The 20,376-nt window shown below is 46.4% G+C and overlaps 1 long non-coding RNA gene across 2 annotated transcripts; it reads left to right on the top strand.

Moving 5' to 3' along the window:
* The first annotated feature begins 3,353 nt into the window (after positions 1-3,353).
* Positions 3,354-7,001, top strand: LOC122208309. 2 transcript variants are annotated; one of them, XR_006197194.1, is made up of 4 exons: positions 3,354-3,736; positions 4,799-4,923; positions 5,056-5,779; positions 6,487-7,001. It is a non-coding gene; the product is annotated as an uncharacterized LOC122208309 (long non-coding RNA). The 2 variants fall into 2 exon arrangements; XR_006197193.1 differs by having other exon boundaries at positions 3,359-3,736; positions 5,056-7,001.
* Positions 7,002-20,376: the final 13,375 nt, after the last annotated feature.

Here is a 20,376-nt window from a genome sequence, read left to right as displayed (position 1 = left end):
GCACATTGCCTCCCACTGACAACTCACCACATACCTGTACCTTGTGCTCTGTTGATTTAGGTACTTAAAGAATACGAAGCTGTGTCCTTATTTTGTGAGAGGCAGGATAGCATAGCGGTTAAGTGCACTGCACGGGTCTAGAGCGGAAGGACACAGGTTTGCACGCCAGCTCTGCCACCTTGGCTGAGTAGCACCATTACTCTCCCCGGTGTCTCAGCTTCCTCATTTGGGAACTGGGGACAGTGATAGAACCCACCTCTTCAGGGCGGTCACAAGAATGGAATGAGTTAATTCGCGAAAGTACTTAGTTCAGGGCCGGGCCAAACGAGTCCTCCCGAAGTGTGAGCTCAGCTGGTCTTTGGTATTTCGGTCACATTTATATGTTAAATAAAAGCCCTTAAGCCTGCGTAAGGGCCCAAAGAATGAACCAGCGACTTCCCTGCCCAGGCTCTGGGAGAGAGCTTTTTGAGGGGGCTCCAAAGCCCTTTCTCCCCCGCTGGAGATGCACAGCGGAGAGCCAGAGACTCGGGAAGCTAGCTGATCTGGGAATGAGCCGGTCATTCCTCCTATGAATCAGAAATCCCGGCAACAGAAATCACCTCTCTGTGAATGAGCCAGACGCTCTGGCCAGGGAAAATTTCCCAGGCACTTTCCGGAGACTCATTTTGAAAGTGAATTGAGACATTATCTTTAATTAAAGTGGCAATCTGCCCCCCATGAGTTTCCCATCCCTAGATGCCCAAGCGATGGCCTCTGTTTTGTCCCCTCCCTGCCTTCTCTACCTCCTTTTAATTTCAAGCCCATCAGCAGGCCAGTTTACTAAATTGGTTTTAATGGAAATTTAGCCAACATGAATAATAATGAAATGTAAAATTATTCCTTAGCTAATGAACAGCCAGCGGCTTTGGGGTTAATCGTTTGCTTCTGGTGTCAGCTTATTTATATTGAAATAGAATTGTAATAGGATTCCAAACTAAAACTGTTTCACATTCTTGATCACCGCTTACCTTAGGGTTTATTCTTTATCATTAGCCATTGTTCCGTAATCGCTCCCACTTTGGACCTACTTGTGAATTAATTAATTACCTAGCTAAACTTGAGTGGTATTTTCCTTAAAAGACAGAAAACTTGTCTTATTTTACCTTAGCGTTGTGTTTTTGTTCCAAAGGTCTCCAGACGCACAGAAGTATCTTCTTCCCTGACCAGCTGGTCATCTTGATAAGTGCGGAATCATGACTTCTGGCTGTCTCCCCTGATCCCCTCAGAGGACTCAGGGACAGACGGCAGAGGGATTGTCCATTTCTAGAAACTCATTTTCCTTCCTGAGGACTCAGGGTCCCCATTAGAAAAATATATGGGGTTAGATCACTAGAGCAATGTTTTTTACACCTGTGGAAGTTCTTCAGGAGTTGTTGCTGGCGGACATTGGTAGACCAGGGATGGATAGATCGGTTACTGACTTGGGAGAGAACTGGTTATCCGATCAGTTCTTTCTTTTACAGATAGGTTTTCTGACTGAGTTTTTGTTTGGAAAAACAAAAAAAGCGGAAGGTGAGGCTTACCCTGTTTTTTTAAAAGAAAGCTTACACTCTGGACCAGATTCATAGTTTCCAAATCTGGCTACGTTGAAATCACAAAGGTAATAATTTCTTGGATGTAACACCAAAACGACAGGCAACAAAAGAAAAAAAAATAACAAATTGGACTATCAAACTTAAAAGCTTCTTTGCATCAAAAGACACTATCAGCAGAGTGAAAAGGCACCCCTCAGAATAGGACTGCAATCCTGGGTCCAATGAGGGATTAATATCCAGAAGGTATAAAGAACTCCCACAACTCAACAACAAGAACCCAAACGACTGATTCAAAAATGCTCAAAGGACTTGAATAGCTATTTCTCCAAAGAAGATACTCAAATGGCCAAATAAGCAAGTGGAAAGACTTGCTAATCGTGTCAATTAGGGAAAGACCCCTAATCATGGGGGAAATGCAAATTAAAACCACCGTGAGATATCACTTCACACCTACCTACCTACCTCAAAGGATGCCAGTGAGGTTTAATGATAAAATACGTGGAAAATAGTTAGCACAGTGGAACATTAAATAAATTATTGATACGTCAATTAGTTCCCCTGACGCGTATTGAGCACCCGCTGTGTGTCGACTAAGGTGCTCTGTGCTGGTGATCTGGGTTACGGGGACCATGTCCTACCAATGAGCTTGCAAGAGGGCTCGGAGAAAGGTTAAATGGTAATGAAAGACGAAACTGTTTAAAGGAAGGTTAGTTTCTGATGACAGGTATTTAGACTGGGCTGTCCCTATTTTTCTTCATTTAGAAAGACCAGGATCTTGAAGAAAAAAACAACAAACACACAGAAACTACGCCATTTCTCAGCTCTTAAGACTGTGTCTAATTCCTAAAACCCCTGGAAGTGAATTCAGCCCTGGCCACCTGGGTTAGGCCTTGCTTCTGTTACTCCCATCTGGAATTCGCTAGAAGGCCAAATCCAGGCCCTTTCCCTAGGCTCTTCCCGCAAGGCAGAATTAGGTTGGGCTATTCCAAGCTGAAGTCAGGACGGGCCCTCAGCCAAGCTGCCCGCCACTGTGATCAGAGCCTGAAGGGGCCCTTGATGTCTGGCTCACCCATTTCATTCTAGAGCCGGTGTGGGGGGGGGGGGGGGAGGGTGTTCCGTGGCCCTGAAAGGGACCCCAAGCCTCACTCAGGGATTTATGGCACAGAAGGGGGTGCAATTATGCTATTCTAATTGTCTGTTCATCTGTCTTTGTATCATACCCTAGGGAGCACCTCTTCCCCCACGGGGGCCTCTGCCTCTCCCATACTCAGTGACCTCCCATCTAGTCCTTGTTGAAACTTACTTTTCCTTAACCCCGCTCCTTAGAAGGATTATAAATGACTAAAGAAGACAATTTGGGCGATACAAACTAACTTTATGTAACACTTCATGAAGCGGGCAGTCTCCGTTTCCAAGGGTTGAGTGAACTGCAAAATGGAGGAAGACAGCGGGAAGCTTATATGGGATAAAGAGAAAAGAATGAGGAAGAGAAGAATAGAAAAATGAATAAGGAACAAAGAAGTGAGTATAGGCAGAGCTGGCTTGGCGTCTGGGGCTTGGCTGACTGGATATACTGTTTCTCATCAGGTGGGACATTTACAGGGGCATGACAGTTATCTAAGCGTCTGTTTGCTAACGTGCCCTTCCCCCACCTCCCCCATCCCCTGGGGCAAGGGCGGCTCCATCTTGGGCCTGGAGATGTTTTTAACATAACAGTTTGCTCCTTCTGATTCACAGTGAAGGGTAAATTGTGCCCTTGATGGGGACACTGTAGAGGGGTTGGAAGGGCTTTCTGAGGCTGGGGTCTGTGGTTTCCTCCTGCGGGCCCCCACAGGCAGCCTCTGCCCTCTCCCACAATGCACTGCAGGATGGCCACCCCTGAGTCTGTTAACAGCTATGGAATTGAAGGGCCCAGAGACTCCTGAGTACGTGTTTCCCAGATTTACCAGACACTCAGGATTATCTAGCATGCTTTCACAAAGGCTAGGATTCTGAACCCCTCTGCTTTGGAAACTCTCATTCGGTAGATGCCATGTGGAAACTGGGAATCTGTATGTTTGACACCCCCCGGGGTGATTTTTAGACTTTGTCCAGCGAAGTCAGTATTTCCTGCCTTTCTTTTCTCCCATGTAACTTGCAGATAAGAAGATTGAGCCCCGAAGGTAAGAAGTAACATTTTTAAGTGTGTAAAAATTGTTCTAGAACCCCACCTACCTTTTAAAAAATGATTTCTTCTTCTGCCCAAAAGCCTTGAGGAAGGCCATAAAAGGAAAACCGTTTCTTTGTCATTCACAACCTTGACAGTTGGACAGCTCTTTCTCTGGTCTCTCCTTCGGGACAAGCATTGTCATTTTCCTTTGGCGACAACCTTGTAGTCACCCGCCCATGAATCCTCTATAACAACCAACCCCCCCCCCCCCCCCCCCCCCCCGCCCACCCACCCCATGTCAGTTCACAGGGAGGAGTAACAACGTGCCTGGGAAGAAAAAAAAAAAACTCTCCTAAAATTATGAAATAAAAACATCAGCTCTAAATATATCATCCATGATGAGGCTTCTATTTCTGATCCATTGTGGCATGGCTGTGATATCCAAGAGCTACCAGTCTGCTAAGCTTTGCTGAAATTAGACTGCAGATATTAAAAGCAATTAATGTTCTTCTCTCTCGCCTTATTTATTTATTTCTAAGTTTCGCAATGCAATTACTTAAGAGGCCTTCGGAAGAAATCCCGAGAATCATTTTCAATCAGCAGAATGAAAATGTCGCCTTTTGTGATTTGGCAAATAAACGACGTGTAGAAATAACTCCCTTATATGCCGCTGTGTACTATTCATTAAGGGCTAATTGCTGTGGTCTCTAAATGAAATATGGCAAACTGTGCCACTTCTGTGCCAGTTTGTTTAAAATCTGCAAAGCTTTATTATTAACACTATTTAATTATGAGAATGTCAGCCATGGAGAATTCCAAACCCACACTTTCCCTTCATCATTAGTAACAGGGCAAAAATGAAACACTTTCAACAATGAACGGTTCATATTTCAAGCTTATACAGTAGCTGCTAAAAGGCTATACTCAGAAAATCAATTTTATTAAAGTCCTTCGAGCACTAAAGGGACTTGCATGCAACTAGGCAATTTTAAAAACATGTCCAGGAGCCGCGACTTTTTGATTCATGTTTTTAGTGGGATTATTTTTGACTATTTTCAATATTGTCTCCTTACAGTGGGGTCAGGAGTGATTTGAGGAAGGGGCAAGCAAGGCAAAAGGAACATGTCCTCACAATTTCTCCCTGCCTCTATTTCCATGAGACGTGGGATCTATGGGAACAGGCAATCCAGAAGAGCAATGGTGTGTAAGACCAGGAATGGGGGAGGAAGGGCAGGGAGGGAAAGGGGACCGCCTCGTCCCGACTTCATTTCGTTTTATATTTTTCATTTTAAACTCAGGAAAATAATAACTAACTATGGATTTCCGCCACAGCTCTACCAGCCTGGGCTTCGAAGCCTGCAGGAAGCCTTCCCAGCCACGCGAGTTCCAGAAACGCGTTCTGTTCAAATTCCTCCCTCGGCAATTTCATTTACTGCCTTCCTACAGTCGTCAATGTCACCTACTTTTATCTCTGAACTCTTCTGTTGGTGATCTGTGTGTCTCGTCTCCTCAAAAAGATCTTGAGTGTTTTGAGGGCAGAGACCCCGGATCCAGGAAGCCAACCGACTCTCTCCCCGAATAAGTACTTTCCTCTTTAATGACTACTTGTCTAGTTGCCTAGCTATGTCTCTCCTCCCCAGCCTGTCTCGCAAACCCTTTGGGGAGATGTGGCTTAAGTCATCACAGGGTTTAGAAACGAGCTTGGCACATGTCAGGTCCTCAGTAGATGTTGGTCGAATCCCTTGGTGTATTAATAATCAATGGCTCCATTTCTGTGGATTCCACGTAGCCTGGCCCGGGGCTTCTGTTTTAGTAGGTCCACAGTGATTCCTTTCTGTATTGTTATTTCAGTATTTTAGCGTCATTTAGTATTTTAGCATGATTGCTTACAGGCGAAGTGGCAGGACAACATGGGAACCCCAATCAGACAGCCGGGGTCTGAATCCTGGTGCTGCCTAGTTGCAGCCATGGGATCTCCCCAGAGTGGATTAACGACTCCTCGAAGGCAAGAACCGGGTCTTATGCTTCCCAGTGTCTCTCCTGGTTTAGAACAGCGGTAAGGAACCCGGGTTACGGCATCACATGGGCCTTCATTTGAAGAGGGATTTCATTCCGTAGGACCCGGGCCACCCTGGGCTACTCCCCTAACCCTTCGAGGCCTTGGTGTCTTTATGTGTAAAAAGTGTCTCTTCCATAGTATTGTTCTCAGGATTAGATGAGATAATGCACGTGCAGCATTCGTGCTGGGCTGGGTGCAGAACAGGCTCTACAAACGGAGGCTTTGGATGACAGCAACAAATACACCATGGTTATTGTCTGGTTGAGCAGGCAAGTTGGAGGTTTCGGTGTGAAACTACGGTCGAGAAGCCAGGACATTTGAGTCCAGTCCCGTGTCTGGCTGTGGGCAAGACCTTTCACATCTGTTTTATCATCTTTGAAATGGGTACAATTTCTGTTTGCCCTGTTTGCCTCCCACCGTTGTTGGGAGGCTAGGAGAAGAGAATAGATCTAAAAGGAATGGCAGTGTGGACAACTGCCCAGTTTCTGTCTAAAATATGTATTTGGTGAGCGCTGGATGACCTCACCGGCGTCTACCATTGTGAGGACGTGTATGATCGAAGTCCTGTCCTCCAGGGTAAGGTAAGGCTAACCCTAAGCCCAACAATAAACTTAACCTTACTTGAGCACTTGCCACAAGTTGGTAGTTCATTTAATCCTCATAACAAACCACTATGGCAATGTTATTTCCGGCTTCTTTTACAGATGAAGACATTGAAGCTCAGAGAGGGACGGCGATCTGCCCAAGGACACACACCTAGCGAGTGGCAGAGCTGAGATTCAAACGCAGGGGGTCTAGCTGTTCACTACTCTTGGGCTGTTTGTTCTGTGGTAAACTGCTTCCCCTCGCTGGGTCTCTGGGTTCCCTTTCTCAAGATGAGCGAACAGCTTTCCACCCCGTGCTCCTTAGATCCCAGAAGGCCCTGGCGACAGAGGACAGGAGTGGAAAGGGATTGGGGCAGGAAGGGTGGGGAGAGGCCGAGGAGAGCAGGGCTCTATTTTAATAAAAACGGAATGTCTTAAGTTGTCAAACCATTAACATTTCATACACAGCTCCTTTCCTTGTGTGGATATTTCCTTGTGTGGATATTTATGGGATCATCTCCAGCTCAAGGTCAGACAAAAAAAAAAATCTCCTTATCATCTGGTCTAGTTCTTGCTTTGTTTTAGTTTTACACTGATGTCTTTAATTGGACTGGGATTTATTTGGTATAGGAAGTGAGGTGAGGCTCTAACCTTGTATTTTCTAAATAGTTAATCAATCTCTTTGGCACGATTTCATTAAATCATTATTAATTTCCTAACTTATTGGAAACGCTTCCTTTATCAAACAAATGAATATGTAAATTCGACTTTGTTTCTGAACTTTCTCTTCATCTGTGGACATCTGTCTACTCATGTGTCAATACCACAATGGCTGTTGCTCGTTGATCAAAGTAAATCCATATCCAATGTCTGCATGTTAATAATATTCAAAACCGCCAACTTTGGATGTGAGGTCAAAGACAACACCGACCCGTTACCATTAGGACTTTGCGTGCCTGGGCAACCTTCCATCAGAACAGTGCTGCGGTATATCAAGGCTCTGGAAACATCGTTTGCCAATTAGTCATTTGACTCATTGTCCAAATGGTTGGTGGGAAGTCTTGGCAACCATCATTAAACATTTGTAAAAGATAAGGACAGACGAGCGGGTCAGGTGGGGAGCTAAAAATGTGGTGAGCTCTCCTGGTTTCCGAGAACCCGAAGGGGCGTTTGGAGATGGGTTTCCCTGTTGACCTAGTGTCAGCCCATGGTACAGATTTGGGCAGAAGAAGCCACTCCAGTATCACTGGAAATCCACTTCAGTGGAAAAATCCACTTAGCCCAGGACAAACATCCGGGAAGAAATTCCCACTGCCTCACGCTCAGTGCTGTGTCCGTGTGTCCCTGGATGCCCGTTCTATTTAAGAAAAAATATGCTTGAGTAAAGTATTGGCATTTGGTAACATCTCAAGCTAGGACCACAGGAATGGAACGCCTTGGGTCTTGTCCTTTCGTGGCAATCCAGGTAGGCGTTGAGTGGCCTTTTTGCCACACCAAGATTTTGTTTATTTCTTTCGAGAGAAAGAGCGTGAGCAGGGGAGATGGACAGAGAGAGAGGGAGAAGGGGCAGAGAGAGAGAGAGAGAGGGAGAGAGAGAACCCCAAGTAGGCTCTGTGTCATCAGCATGGAAACAGGGCTCGAACTCACGAACCGTGAGGTCATGACCTGAGCCAAAATCAAGAGTTGGGAGTTCAACCGACTGAGCCCCCCAGGTGCCCCCCCCCCCCAAGATTTGATGTCATGGAGTTTCACACTAAATTCCTCAAAATAACTATCTCTTCTCGTATCTTCACCTGTACTTTTTCCATTCTCTTTTGAGCCCTGTCCAATCAGGCTCCTCTTCACCGAGAACGCTCCTTTCAAGGTCATACTGTTAAAGCCCGTGGCCAAGTCTCAGACCTCATCATACTCAGCTCCTCTACAGTGTGTGACATCGTTGATCATCTTCTACTTCAGGAAGCACTTTCTTTGTTGGCTTCTAGGATACCACACTCCCCTGGATCTCACCCTCCAGCAATGGAAATGCTTTCTTAACTGGAGTTCTTCCATGATCTCCCCAACTGTTAAATGTTGGGCATTCCTGAACTCAGTTCTCAATTCCTTCCCTCCCTCTCCCATTCCTTCCCTTCCCTCACTTTCTCTCTTGTTTCCTTCCTCCCCAACCCTCTCTGACTCTTCTCCTCTTCTCTTCGCTGTTCATACTCATGCGTTTGTTGATTTTCTTCTCTGGCTACTCGTCCAGTATCATGGCTTTATCTTGAAACATATCTTTAGATGAGACCTCTCTCTCTCTCTCTCTTTTTAAAGTTTATTTATTTTTATATTGAGAGAGAGAGAGAGAGAGAGAGAGAGAGAGAAAGAATGTGTAGGGAAGAAGCCAAGAGAGAGGGAGAGAGAGAGAATCTCAAGCAGGCTCTGCATTGTCAGCATGGAGCCCAACGCAGGACTTGAACCCACGAACCATGAGATCATGACCTGAGCCGAAATCAGGAGTCTGATGTTCAACCAACTGAGCTCCCCAGGCGCCCTGAGACCTCTCTCTTGATCTTCAGGCTCATATATCCACTTGGGTGTCTAAAAGGCATTGCAAACTTAGCACATCCAAAACCAAATTCCTGAATTCGCCACCTGTTGGTGGTCCCCTTGCAATTCCCCCATTTCAGAAAATACCTCCATTTTCCCAATCATTTAAGCCAAATTCCTGTTGACTCTACCTTCAGTATATATCAGGACCTCTCCTACTCACCCTCTCTGTGCTACCAACCAAGACACCAATATCTCTTAGAAGGAAGACAGAGATGGCCTCCTATCTGGTCTCCTTCCTTCCAATCTTGTCATAGTCTTTTCAACATTAGGAGCCTGCATGATTCTGTCAAAATCTGAATCTGATCCTGTCATTCCTCTGCTGAAAGCCCTCCAATGGCTTCTCGTCTTACTTGGAGGAAAAATCAAATCCTTACAATGGCCTATAAGGCCAAAAATAAGCTCCTTCACTGTCCCAGTATAATTTTCCATTTCCTCTGTCACGTTTTCGGCTCCAGCCAGACTTGCCTCTTTGTTCCTCTTGTCTCAGGACATTTTTGTTTTTAAGTTTATTTATTTTTTGAGAGAGTGAGAGAGAGAGAGAGAGAGAGAGGGAGAGGGAGAGAACGAGACGGGGAGGGGCAGAGAGAGAGGGAGACACAGAATCCGAAGCAAGCTGGAGGCTCTGAGCTATCAGCACAGAGCCCAATGCCGGGCCAGGCCCAAGAACCATGAGATCATGACCTGTGCTGAAGTTGGACGCTTAACCAACTGAGCCACCCGGGAGGGCCCCATTGTCTCAGGACTTTTGCACTGGCTGTTTCCACTGCCCAGGGTGCTTTTCCATCAGCAATAATCCTGTGTTCCCCAAGTCCTCCCAAGTGGTGTGTGTTGGGGGGGGGGGTGCAGAGCTGTCCCCAAGCCTCCGAGGTGCAGATCCTGGCGATGGGCCTGGCAGGATGGGAAGGCTCGAGGTTACTGTCGGCATGGCAGGCGTTTGGACACAAGGCTTGAAAAGGCAACAGAACGACTTCACAAGGGAGAGCAAAAGCCAACCAAGCAGGCTGCCATCATAAACTGCCCAGCTTGCTGTCCTAGGTTTGTAGAGGATTTGTCTGGACTGATCTCCTCCGGGGAAACTGTAATGTGTGTCAGCAATTACTCTTTCAAGTCGAAACACTATCTTTATCCAGGGCGCTCAGGCGCTCACTCGCTCGGAGGGTTGTATGAAGGGAAGGGGACGATAACTGAGGCCTTCCTGGGCCTGGGGCGGGGATGGGGGTGGGAGAGGGCACAGGGCCCGGGCCCCCGCCGTCTGGAGGGACCCCAGCCTGGGCAGCTCACCTGAGACTCAGGGGCACCCCTGAGCTGGAGCTCGGGAAAGAGAGCCAAGCCACACAGGGCCGGTTGTATGCTTTTAGTTCTAAGATAGCGATCGTGGGGGAAAATTCCCTGCGTTTGTGGAATCATAAATTTTTTAAAGTCTCTTGGCTCCACTTTTAAATTTAGTGCCTGAATAAAACGTTGGCTCGAGCTCCATATTCGATTATTAAAAATCATACTCAGGCCTGGGAGACGAGTATTTACACATCTGCCTGCTCATCTGAAGCCCCACATATCAAAATGTGGCTCACATCACAGCGCGGTTTCGTGGGAAGGGAGGCACGCGGGAACCCGGCACCGCGTTTGTTCGATGAGCAAGTTGGACTACAGGGTCTTTAAGACTCTTTCTTGCTCTAAAATTTGTGAGTACTCCTCGCTGCACTTTTACCAAAATCGTGGTTTGTTTTCCTTCCCTTGATTTTTAAAGAAATACATGGATGCTTATGTACATGTGTGCGTGTGTGTGTGTGCGCGTGTGTGTGTGTGTGAGTTACTAAAGGAAAGATCTGGAAGGATACAGACCAGATTGACTAACAGTGGTTACCTCTTACGAGAGAACCAGGATGGGAAAGGATGTGGTCAAAGGAGACGTTAACCTTGTACGTATGTTTAATTCTTTTTTCTAAGAACATGTAGTGGCATATTGATTAATTATTTTTAAGCCAGTGCATGATTGCTGTAGGTTGTCCAGAAGCCATAGAAAGGCATAAAAATGAAAATCAAAAATGAACCCTATTTCTCTCCCTCCCCCCCCCCCCCACCAGTGATGACGCTCTTGGTGTTTTGCCCTTTTGTTTCCAGAAACGTGTCCCAGGGAACCAGGCCCACTGACACAAGGTGTTCGTGTCAGGGTTATAAGGACATAGCATTTCCCCTAAAATAAAAATCAACCATAAAATACCCCGAGGAGTGAGATGTGAAAAGTGTCCATTTTGGCCCATTTAAAAAAAACCCCAAACATCTGTACATTTTATTTTCGTGGATTATGAATCATCAGGGTCCCAGACATGATAAGTATTTACCCAAAGGAGGGAGAGGGAAGTCACTAACAGGAAAAGGAGACAAGGAAGGCTCTGAGATCTCTGAGATAAGGAAGAAGCTTCTAATGTTTGCTTTAGAGGAAGTTTTGCACTGAGGAAGTTTAGTAAAAAGACAGCTGCCTCCCGATGGCTCCAGGAGGCCCACAAAAATGCCACAAAAACACCTGCGGTTCAGGAATGGCTGACATAACAAAATACATAGATTCCTTCAAAAAAAAAAAAAAACAACAAAAGAGCCTATAAACAGCTAATCTGTATTTTGGAAATTGTTTTCCATGAATTTTAACTGGACTTCACCAACAGCAACTGAGCTCATGCGTAGGCACATGCCCACACTTTAAAAGCATCACGGTGGAAAAACAAACACCATTAACTGGAAGAAAATTCTTTTAATATTAAACGATCCTCAAAATAATGCCCCGACCATGAATGCCATGTGCAGTGGTGATTGATAAACATCTCAAAAAGAAAAAAAAGGGCCGAAAGACGCGGCAAGGTCATTTCTGTGGAGAATGTAGGAGAGATTGGCAGACTCCGCCTCCGTTTTAGAAGGAACAGAGGTTCTGGGTTGAGAGAAGGAGAGAGACTGGCCCCAGAGTTGGGGACCCCATACCGCGTGGGAACTGGCCAGGAGAAGAGGCTATAGTCAGAACCCCCAGCTGGGCCTCCTGACACCCACTTAAAGCAAACCTTGGGGGTAACGTCCGGATAGTGACTCTGCCCCTGTTCTAACTGGCCTCCAACTCTGGGACTTTGGGAGCCAAGTTCCTTTTCGAGGAGTCTCCCAGTTTATGTGCAAGCTCTGGGTAACAGGAGAAGTGCATAGGGCTTTGGGGCTGGGAAGCAGGGGCCATACTCTTAAAGGCAGTATCTCTATTTCTTTGCTTTAAGCACGGAATCTGTCATTTTAATTGTCTCCATAGCAACTCTACCCTCATAAACATAATTTCTCTGCTGGAAAAGCTGGGTCACAAATGAGAAAGACCTGATTCAAACACTAACCTCTTCATCCTGAAAACAGATTCATCATGGCTCAGGGTTAGCAGGAATGTCAAGGGTATCTAGTTCAACCTGCACCTGCTGCTTGAATCTCCCTGATGACATCCTGTTAGACACTTTCGTCTTACACGCCCACAGGGGAGGGGAACTCATTACCTCCTCACATCCGAGAGAGTCGGTAACTTTTCTTCCCGCGGAGTTAAAATCCAGCTCTAAAAATCCTTCATCCAGTGGTCTACACTGTGGGGTCTCCATGACAACAGGCTGTCACATCTCCCTGGAGTCGCCCTCTGTGTTTCTTCAACTATTCCTCACATGTGTTTTTCTAGGTCCCTTTCCTGTGAGCTCATGGCCCTACCCCCTACTCACCCCACCCCTCTCCACCCTGCCTTAGCTGAGAACCCCAGAACCACGATGAGTATCCACAATTCAGATGTTCAAGGCAATCTACAGAATGGATTGCATTAGTCAGGACTCCTGTGACCGCAACCCAGCTCAAAAGAGCCCATGCCAAATTAGGGAGTTGACTGGTTCACACCACTGAAAAGTCCAACAGTGGGTCTCAGGCATGGCTCGATCCGTGGGCTCACTAGTGTCTCGGGGCTCAGGCTCATTACCTCCATCTATCCCCTCGGCTTCCTTCTGTGGGAGACCAGAGTGGCAAGATGGCCACCAGCAGCTCTGCGCCTGGCGGAGGAGAGGGCTCCCATCACTGATGGTTTGGGCCACAGTTCTAGGTCTGACTGTCACTGGCCTGAATTGGATCACGTGCCCATCCCCCATTGTCCCAATGGAGGCCACGAGTATTGTGGAGCTCTGACTGGATGGACCTGAGCCAAACCCCCCACCCCTAGAGCTGGTGTGGGAGTCAACTTCTCCCCAGACCCATGAACTGAGAATGGGATTTGCCAAAGGAAAAGAGGAGACCAGTTACCAGAAGGAGGGGGAATGGAAGCTGGGGGCGTGAATGTCCCTTACACCATGTGAAGACATGTAGTCCCTGTTCTGGGATCACTGATGGGGACAAAGAAAAGATCCTTGAGGAGGTAAAGGAGGGCTGTGGTGGGTTATCCCTGCAGGTCAGCATGTCCTTTGTAAGCACAGAAACAGTCAGCTTTCTCCCCCGGGACTTTGGATAAAAGCTTTTCCTCACAAGTACCCCAGCTTTAGCGCCACCATTCACAGCTTTCAGGTGGTTGCCACATTGTTCAGAAGGAAAGTTGATTTTTGCACTTAAATTAGGTTGCTTAAAAAAAAAAAAACAGTAACACTAACTCCTCTTCCTTTTCCCAGCCTCTCCTCACTTTGTTCAAAGACGGGACCCACTAGAGACTTCGGGTGCTAAATGTGTATCACGAGGATAGGAAAGGGGTCCAAGTGGCAACATCAACAGCCCCTAAAGAGTGCTGTTTCGAGAAGGTGGGTGGTGCTGGGGCTCCAGGTAGGGCTCTGATATGAAGCAAAAAGATCTTAGGGCGCTTGGGTGGCTCAGTCGGTTGAGCATCCGACTCATGATTTTGGCTCAGGTCATGATCTCACGGTTCTGTGCTCTGAGTGTGGAGCCTACTTGGGATTCTCTACCTCTACCCCTCTACCTCTCTCTCTCTCTCTCTCTTTCTCTCTCTCAAATTAAGTCATAAAAGTGAAACCCTATTGGACTGCCTTCTGCGTCCCCCATCCCCCACCCCACCCCAGGAACAACAGTCTTGGGGACAGGAATAAACAACAATGTGATTGGCCAGTTACCAACGACCGAAGCCCAGAGTCAGATGAACAGCACGCCAAGCTCGTGTGACTCTCACGTTTTGACTAAAATACTAGGAGACCGCAAACACAGTACAGGCGATCTGTTTCAATTAACACAGTGACAAAACATCCCAAGTATACACCACCCTCTTTCAAGGTTGACGGAAACAAATACCCTGGCAGAAAAAAAAAAAAAAAAAAGTAAAAGACTTAACCAGCCACTTCGTAAATGAATAAAAACGGATGAAGATTCAACCTTCATACCAATCAAGGGATTTAAAACAACAGGATGTAATATTTGGGGCCTATCTAAAAGCTAAAAGTATTTAAAGCGATGATGCCGAGGGTTGGTGGAAATGTGGGCATATATTCTCGTGTATTCTGCTCAGGAGAGTAGGAAGTGGTCCACCTTTTTCGGAGGGCGTTTCGGCAATTTCTACACAAAGCTTCAGAAATAGGCATGCCTGGTGACTGGGCAAGTCTACATTTAGGAATCATCCAGACGCAATTATCATACATATTTATAAAGCTTTACGTATAAGAACAATTACTGAAGCCTTACGTGCAGCAGCAAATTATTAACAAAATTAAATTTCCAAAAATAAGATACTGGCTAAAAGAGCCATGAAAATCCCATTTTGGAAGAATCTGGTGACACAGGAAATGTTTATAATATACCAGAAATTAATAAGCAAATTGTGTGTGTGTGTGTGTGTGTGTGTGTATTTGGAAGAAAGATTAGAAGGATAATGTCCAGAATATTAACTATGGTTATCTCTAGGTTTGGGATGATGGGTGATTTTTTTGTCTGTATTTTTTATATTTTCTGTTGTAAAAAAATAATGCTGACAATGGCTATTATTTACTGAGGACTTATGGCATGCCAGGCATTGGGAGAAACTTCTCATAGGCTAGTTTGCCACGGCTACCACCTTGTGAGAAAGATATTAAAACTGTACCCGCTTTACAGATGAACAAACTGAGAGGATGTGCCCACTCAAAGTTCATGCCCTGGATACACAGGAGCCCAGCGTTCCCTGCCAAAAGGGCCCTGCTGTGGGTGAGCCTACAGAGCAGGACCAGTGAGGAAAGTGGGAGAGAGCTCTCCCTATGGTCCAGGTCCCTTTTTGTGAGTAATGCCCATCTGGTGTGTATTCTGAACCTTCTTTCTCTGCCCGTCTTTATCTGTCAAGAAAGAAGCAGAGCACAATGAAGGGAGCACCCCGTAGAATTCCAGCCCTACGTTGGCTGTGTGACCTTGGGCAAGTTACTCCCCCTCTCTGAACCTCAGAGTTTCTAGCTGGGGTCAAACCTGCTGTCCGATGCTCAATGACACTACTCACCAAAGAGGATCTCTAGAAAATACTCAGGGGGATTGGTAGGGACTGAAATAAGCCAATTCTCTTTCTTCAGGCCCCAAACCCTTGGAGCCTAGTGAGAAACAAATTCTGAAATCCACTCACCCGTCTGCTCATTCCTACAACGAACTCCTGTGTGCCCCTTTGTCGCACGTACATTCTTCAAGCCTCCACAAGGGCTGTACTGACTGGGTGGGTATTACGAGTTGCTGTTGACCTTCTGATTTGGGGAAAGAGGTACGTGTTTAGGTAGCTTCATCAGCCACGAGATGAGAAAAATCAAAGACAATGAAGGTTTTCGCGGTGTCCGTTTTGAACCTTCCTGGTGAGTTTAGTTTCAGAATCAGCTCTTGGTTAATATGCCTTCACGCACCGACCTGCTGAGCACAAGTGAGGTCTGTGGGGAGCACCCAGAGTCGACTGGCGTCCACAACCCGTGCATGGGGATTCAGCTGAGTCCTGACCCACCCCTCGGCCGCATGCACACTGATGAGGCGGCTGCTGTGGGCGTACGTTGTATTAAGTGTGGGCTGCGAGGGGAGAAGCCTGGCAAAGTAGGGCCCCCGTGAGTACACGCGGCTCCGTATAAGCCCCATGCTTAAAACCCTCCCAGCAGCAGTCCCTGAAGTTTGGGCTAAAATTCAGGCCCGTCCCCTGGGGGCTGTTGACTCCATGTGAAGCCCAGCCCACATATCTGCCATCATTGTACTACCCCCCCCCCCCGCCCCCTGCCCCCAGCATTTTCAGCTCTAGCACCCTGGCCTTCTTTAGGCTGCAGGGACATACCAGTCTTATTCCCACCCTCTGACCCTTGTCACTTCTGTCCCTTCTTCCTGGAATGCTCTTCTTCCAGAACTGGGCATGGCTGGGTTCTTCTGGAATTGACATTCCAGTATCCACAAAAAGCCAGGGAGACCTGGGGTGTCTCCACTGAAGATCCCCACCACCTGAAACACCACGTGGCACATAGCAGGTCCCCAGTAAAATTTTGAGACCTGAATAATTCTTCCAGGAGACATCCCCAAGGTCTACCTGGAGGAGGAGGCATGTGAGGTGGGCCTAGAACACTTAAGCAGCCCGCTGGGCCTCCCTGACTCTGGACACACCCTCCCTCCCTCCCTTTTGTCCATCTGGACACACACTCTTTCCTGGGATGACCTCATCCATGTGTATACTGGATTTCAGCTACTATCTTTGCCCCACAATGCCATTTCGCTCTTCTCCCCCCTCCCCTCCCCCCCCTGCTTTTGTCCATTCTCAGCTGTCCTATTTCTGGTGCTTAATTACAGTCCTGCTATGCAGACAATGACGATGCCATCATTCTCAAAAGATGATTGTGTCTGCTCGTTCTTTTGTCCAGAACAGAAAGACAGCAAGACCGTCCAGGTCACAGAAACGAGTGCTGTCTTAGTTAGCCACCATTTCGGAAAGCACTCAGAGGACACTGTCCCCAGGCTCTCCCAAATGGCACACGTAGCTTCTGATCTACTCCGGGGGGGATGTCTTATTAAATCAATTACAATTTTAAGGTCTGAACCCCCCCCTTTTTTTTTGTTTTTTAGAAGCTTTTAAAAACAGGTTCTGTTTTGTTTTGTTTCTGGTTTCAACGTCAGGAACTGGAGGTTTTCCAGGCAGGAGCAAATTTAGACACTAAATGGTTTGGGTGGGAAACGTGCTCTCGCGTTCAGCTCCTGTTTAGGTTTTGGCAAACAGAGCCATTGCCTTCACGGGACACGACAGGCAAAGGGCCAGAAGCTCAAACTTTTCAAGGCCCTTCAAAAATGTTTGAGACCTAGGGGTAAAAAGTCACTGGCTCGAAAAGGAGAACAGAACACCATCAACTGAAAATGAATAATAATGTTAGAAGCAAAACCAGAAAATTCTTTCCCATCCTGCACGGGGTGGGGGTGGGGGTAGAAAAAAACCCCAAACTTCCATCTACCTTGGGATGTGAGTGTGTTTCGTTTGATGTGGCCTCGGAAGGGATAACACAAGGAAGACAAATTCGGTGTGTAAGGAGTCTTTCAAGGCCTGACTGCTAAACAGGGTCACCGTTCTCCTGTTCTCTGGTCTCTCGACCTCGCCAGAAGCCACTTGAATGCTCCGGACAGAAAGCTTTTGCAGCGGTGTAGGAGAGGCTTTTATTTCTCTACCATAAACCGAGGAGTTTAAACGTCACTGGCAAGAGGAAGATTTAAGAATTAAAATGATGAAAACTTATAAAATCTTTCCAACAGGACGGTAATTGCAGTAATAATCCCCCTTTGTTATAGAAGCTACTGTATTATGGGTGACCTTGACTTCTATTATGTACTGTTACCTTTAGCTCAGAATCTATAACTCAGGGGACTATTAATTATCTTGCCATAAGTGCCCGCCCGAGTGGGGGACTTTCTGGAGAAGTAAATGCCACATCAATATAAAGTGGAGCTTCTCCGCTAGCCGCTTGACGGCTGTTATCAGTGATTAGGGTTCAGCAACCCACGGTCAAAGCCAAGGGATTATTCCCGCTTGGGTTCCACGCCATCTCAAACTTTTCTCATCGCTGTGACCTCTATCTGTGATTTACCCAGCATGCAAAACACAGCAGTTTACACACACCATTTAAACACCTCCTCCTTTTCACCCATCAACTGCCTCCCTGGGGTGTGCTCAGACTTTCGTAAAAATAAAACACTGTTTTCAAATAATTTTTTTCCCCTTGGGGTATTTTCTTCCAGTTGATGGTGGAATTAGGTATTCCCTGTGGAATTAGGTATTCCCGTCTTCTGTCGTGTATTACCATCAGGGGACAGAATGTTAATTAAGCCTCTATCCAGCTCCATCAATGTGGTATATGTTGGGGGCAACATGAAGAAGACCGTTTCCAAAAAAATAAGCTAGAAATCGGGTAAAAGAAGGGCATTTTGTCTGCCATCATTTTCTTAAAAGGGCGAGCCCGAGCCAATGTTCTGACTGCCCGGCATCCGTTGGAAATTTTATCCTCCGATTTCAGTCTTCGGTTACAGCCAAGGAACTATCCCGAGAAGTTCTCAGCAATCTTGACTAACTAACCCCAAAGCGAAATTTCCATTTTCCCCCCCGTGATGCCCTAATTGAATTTAGGGGTCGGTTATGTTTTGCATAGGCATTCACCCCACATCAATGGCATACATTCAAAAAGAGTCTTACGGAGGGGATCAGATAAACATGGGCTGCAAATGTGCTGATTTACCCCAGCTTGTAAAACAAAACAATTTACGTACACAATTTAAACATTCTTTCTAGTTTTTCATAAACCACATCCCTTGGGTGTATAATTGACATTTCCTTGCCACCCAGAAGATAGCGAGATAGTCTGCTGGGCTCTGTTCCCCTTCTGCGGGAGGGCGGCTGGAGCCGAGCGCCCCTGGTTAGCAGCTGCAGATTCGCCGCCGTCAGATGCTGGACCCGCCGGCGACGCTAGGGGGCAGGCTGACACCAAAGATCGTGGGTGTGTCGCAGAAGCCAGACGCCCCATCTGAAGAGGCGGAAGCCCCTGCAAACGGAAGCCTCGTCCGTCTCCTTTATTCAGGCTCTGTGTTTTGCCGAAGAGCGGGAGAAGACAGAGAGAGAGATGCAGGGAGCGGAGGGAAAGGGGACACGTTTCATGCTCGAAGGGCTTGGCCAGCTTGAGCCAAACTGCCAGGAACAGGGTCCTCATATAAAATAGAGAGCCACTGCCAAGGAAGAAGGGATTTTTCTGCCTTGCTTCTCCAGTGATGGAGCCCCAGAGGAGAGGCTGTGGCCTGTGCAAATACCTGAAATCAACTTCCGTGATCAAAGGAACCCGGGCACCTTTTTCCTATGTGTCAGACATCAGAATAACCATAGTAAGCCGGCTGACTCTAACTGTCCATCAGTAGGGGAATAAATGAACAGTTAACGGCTAACAAGCTAATAAAAACCAAATCGTATAGTGGAACGTTAAAAGGGATGCATCAGATTGTCAAGTGCAAAAAGCAAGTTGCAGATTTTACGAACACCGCAAGTGATGCTATGCCTGGCGGGTGGGGTCTCTGTAGAGGGAGTAAATGTTCAGAAATGAAGGCAAGAAGGAAACAGACAACCTTCAGTCCAGTCCCTGGAGGAGGTGGAGGGGAAGGAGAGAAGGTCACTGGGGGGGGGGGGGGGGGGGCGCGGAGAAAAGAGAGCAGTTTTATGTGCATTGTTTAATTTTTATTAAAGTAATCTGAAGCAAATATGACATTTAAAAAATATTTGTTCTTTCTGGGTTGTGGAAGGTCGTTTGTTTTTTTATTCTTTGTACTTCTTTTTGTATTTAAAGCAATGTGGGTTTTTTGTTTGTTTGTTTGTTTGTTTGTTTTAAAGAAAAACAATTGGAAACATGAGTGTGTAAACCACAGACAGAAATTCAATTTCAACAGAGTTTAGGCCTTGGGTCCATAAGCCCCCAAATCAGACTGTGGTTCAGCAGTTGTAGAAGGCAGTCACCTTTAGAATTTTAAATTGCACCATTTGGGTGTAATTGAGTCCCTTTCTGCCCCCCTCCCCTCTCCTTTTAGTCAAATTAAACTTATTGATTAGAACCCATTAGTATGTAATGGATTGTTAATTTGACTCTTTTTACAAATCATATTTATCTGCACCAATAAAATATTTGGATTTAATATGCATATGTCACATTTATGGTGATGTTGATTGAGGACCAAGCAATTTGAAGTGAAAGCAGACACTTTGTCCTTTACTCACACAAGGGAAAATGCACAGGTCGCTACATGAACCCTTCCAAAGGTGGGAGGCTTACATATAAAGACAAAACAAAAATTAGGGAAAAAAAAAAAATTTAGAGGAAAGGAGAGAAATGCCCCACCCCCCACTTTTTTTTTTTTTCCAAAGTTGAGAGAAACTCCATAGAGTGCATGCTTTTCAGCAAATACACCAGAATTGGGGCACCCAGTGCGGTATTCGATTGATTTATC

This window comes from Panthera leo, chromosome E2, assembly GCF_018350215.1.
Source record: "Panthera leo isolate Ple1 chromosome E2, P.leo_Ple1_pat1.1, whole genome shotgun sequence".
NCBI classification, from domain to species: domain Eukaryota; kingdom Metazoa; phylum Chordata; class Mammalia; order Carnivora; family Felidae; genus Panthera; species Panthera leo.
The sequence above is the reverse complement of the archived record's forward strand: the minus strand, read 5'-3'. Positions and strand labels throughout refer to the sequence as shown.